Raw genomic sequence first — 3,043 nt, forward strand, 5'->3', positions numbered from 1 at the left:
TCATGACAATATTCTTTTTCTTGAGATCTAACAAAACAGGGGATCAGAAACATGTTCCCAAGCTCAGCTCCAATGGCCAACTAGCACCCTTAGGTAACCACAGATGTCAGCAGGATTTATATTCACATGTCTGAGGGCAGAATTTGTCCTCTAAACAGTATGAAAGCTTGTATTCCTCAAGTTCAGTGTTCCTGTGAATTTCAGTATCAACAGGAACTTGTACTGAGGCCCATATTCAAACTGAAGGTCTGGCCAAGTATCTGTGTATGCACACAGACATCTGTATGTGTAAACACACTGCTTTCAGTCTCTTAACTGATATTGCTAATTGATTCTTGCAAGGAATAACTTCTACCCATGTCTGATCAGAAAAAGTCCTGAAGGACAAATAATTTTCCCTTTGGAATAAAACAGATTAGAGCAAATGGTGTGTGTTTTCAAAGCAGTTTCCTCAATCACATACAGAACATAAAAGGAGGAGTGAGGACACCAACCATCTGGCAGACTTACAAAGGAGCTCAGGACTAAAACATTCATCCTTATGCTGGAAACCATGAGACTGGAAGGTTTTCCTGGTATCTGTAAAGCATCAGCACCACATTCAAGGATGAGCAGTCAGGTATCATCTGTGTTGACAAAGAGGTGGAGGAGGACAAGAATAGGTGCCAGGGCAAGTCGTGCAGTATCTGAAGCAGAAGCAGGAAGGATAATCAAATCTCTGCCTGCCAGTTTTGCCAGTTGCTGAGTGCTTTTGAAAATGCGATGCCTCATTTAGCTGACTAAAGAGTGATTGAGCTCTACCAGAAATACAGATCCAGCTGTCAGAGAAAATTGGAAAATACGTCCTGGAGTAGATTTGAAAAATCAAATTCTTTTTCTCTATATAGAACACTGGTTTATTTTAAAGGATCTAATTAGGCTAAGTTTAGCTGTGTGTACCACCTGAAAATAGAGAAGACACACTAAAACTATGTAGGTTAGTCCAAATGCATGCTAACTAAAACTTCATGCACTCACTAACTACCAGATATTCATGACATAGCAGAGGAAAACATGGTCACAAAGATTGCAGACACTGAATTTTTATTTGCAGATTTACTTTTTTTTTTTTTTCCTTATTCCTCTACCCAGAAATCAAAGTACTTAATGAGAAAGAGTTCCATAGCCCAAGACCATGAGGGTAGATTTGGAATACTCTAAAATAGCTTCTATTAGCAATAGCTGTAAGGATTTTCATGTTTGAAGGGTTTTAAAATTTTTCAAGAGCTCCATGAACGTCCCAAAGAAAAGGGGGAATGGCCTGCTTTCACTTCCGTCATTATTTGAGCCCCATGCCTAGAAGGTGTGAAATAAAATTCTACTTTATAAACAAAGGGGGTGTGGATGATTATTGAAAAAATTAGCAGTGGTGTGGAGCTAATGAAAGAACTTAAGGTGTTAGAATAAATGAGGTGAAAGGAGTAGCAGGAAATCAGAGGCTTGTGAAAAACTAGATGATCAGATGGCTCTGAAGAGTATCTCACAGAGGTCCAGTCTTAGGCTGTATGGCATGCGTGTCCATAATATACTCTCACATTTTGAAACCTTTCCATATGGTACCATTGTGCCCTCTATGGCATACTCTTATTGTCACTTGACATTTCAGCATACCACACACCTTCTGCTTCCCTGGGTTGCTTACTCCTGTGTGATTTGTTACAAATCCCTGAAATCTATTGCATATCTACTGATCTGTGTCTGAACAAGAATTTGTGAGGGTCCTTCCAGTAAAAGGGAGGAATTTGCTTACTTAATTTTCTTAGCCCCACCTCCTCATCCCTGGGGGTAGGAGAATAATTTTGCTCTCTGCTCTTTAATTCACATTCTCTATCTCCGTTCCCCCACCCCCAGGAATATTTCAGCCTCCTGTGTGCTCAGGGACCTCCTGTCGTTTTGGCAGTACTTCACGGTATGTTAGTATTTCAGAGGTCAGCTGAGGATAAACTCTAATTAAAAAACATTAAAATAGGCTGCAGGGGACAAAAATTCAGAACCCCAGCTCCATCATAATCTGCTATTGATGTAGCATCTGAGCTGGCTATGAGCTTAAAATATGCATCGAAAGTAATCTTTCAAACCTCTTCTTCAGGTCTCCATTGGCACCCCCAGAGGAAATTATTTCAAACTGTTCAGAGAGCAGCAAGCCTGTTCTGGTCCTTAAAATCCTTCGAGCAACACACACCCACACACCAGCATTATTTTCTCACCTCCTCCGTATAAAAACAAAACAGAAACGTGAGAACAGTGGGCTGGAGCTGGAGCTGCGGAAAGTGAAGTTGGAAGGATTAATTATGTAATACGCCCCCTCTGCCGCCCTTACCCACAGCAACACGAGTGAGGTAAACCTAATCCTCCCAGCTGACAACTCAGAACTAGAAAGTGCCCGGAGGAGTGAAAACAAGAGAAATGTGTGGGGAAGGTGGCAATCCACTCCCACAGAGGAAGATGTCATTAGGGAAAGGCTAAAAAGAGGTTCAAAAGACCTTTAGCCCCTTCCCTCCCCAACAAGACTTCTCCTTGCACCCCTTCCCCCCGCAACACCCCCCCTCCCCTTTTCAGCAGGAGCTGCAGCCGGATCGAGATTGTTTCTACAATTCACGGCCACCTGACAAAGCGTGGATCCTGCTGAAAAACTCCAAGTAGAACAGAAGCTGGGAGCACACACCCGAGAAGATATATTAAGAAAGCAGGTTTGATACTTAACTCGGAGGAAAGAAGCTGGAGCAGACTTCTTCGGTTGCTCTCTAAGAGCCTTGCCCAGAGTCCTTACAAAGGAAAGTGTTGCTGATTCAAAAGAAGAGGAGGGATGGGGAAGAAAAAAAATAGTGCCTGTCCGTGTGAGAGGGAGACAACGTGTGTGTGCGTACGTGTGAATGCGTGCTTGTGCGTGACAGGGTGTAGTCGACGAGTGGGGGCAGCTCGATACGATGTTTTTTTCTACGAAAGACACGTGAATGCAATTCCCAGAGAAGGACACCAAGCTCTGCCCAAGAGCAGAAGGGGT

At 42.9% G+C, this 3,043-nt stretch overlaps 1 protein-coding gene across 1 annotated transcript in view; it reads left to right on the forward strand.

The window, feature by feature from the left end:
- The first annotated feature begins 2,642 nt into the window (after positions 1 to 2,642).
- Positions 2,643 to 3,043, forward strand: part of PRMT8 (protein arginine methyltransferase 8) — a 71,842-nt gene continuing 71,441 nt past the window's right edge. The window contains exon 1 of the mRNA XM_026865878.1: positions 2,643 to 3,041. The gene's annotated coding sequence lies outside the window, so the exon portion shown is untranslated. The remainder of the gene's footprint in view (positions 3,042 to 3,043) is intronic.

This window comes from Athene cunicularia, assembly GCF_003259725.1.
Source record: "Athene cunicularia isolate RWA chromosome 1 unlocalized genomic scaffold, athCun1 chr1_part2, whole genome shotgun sequence".
Lineage (NCBI taxonomy): Eukaryota > Metazoa > Chordata > Aves > Strigiformes > Strigidae > Athene > Athene cunicularia.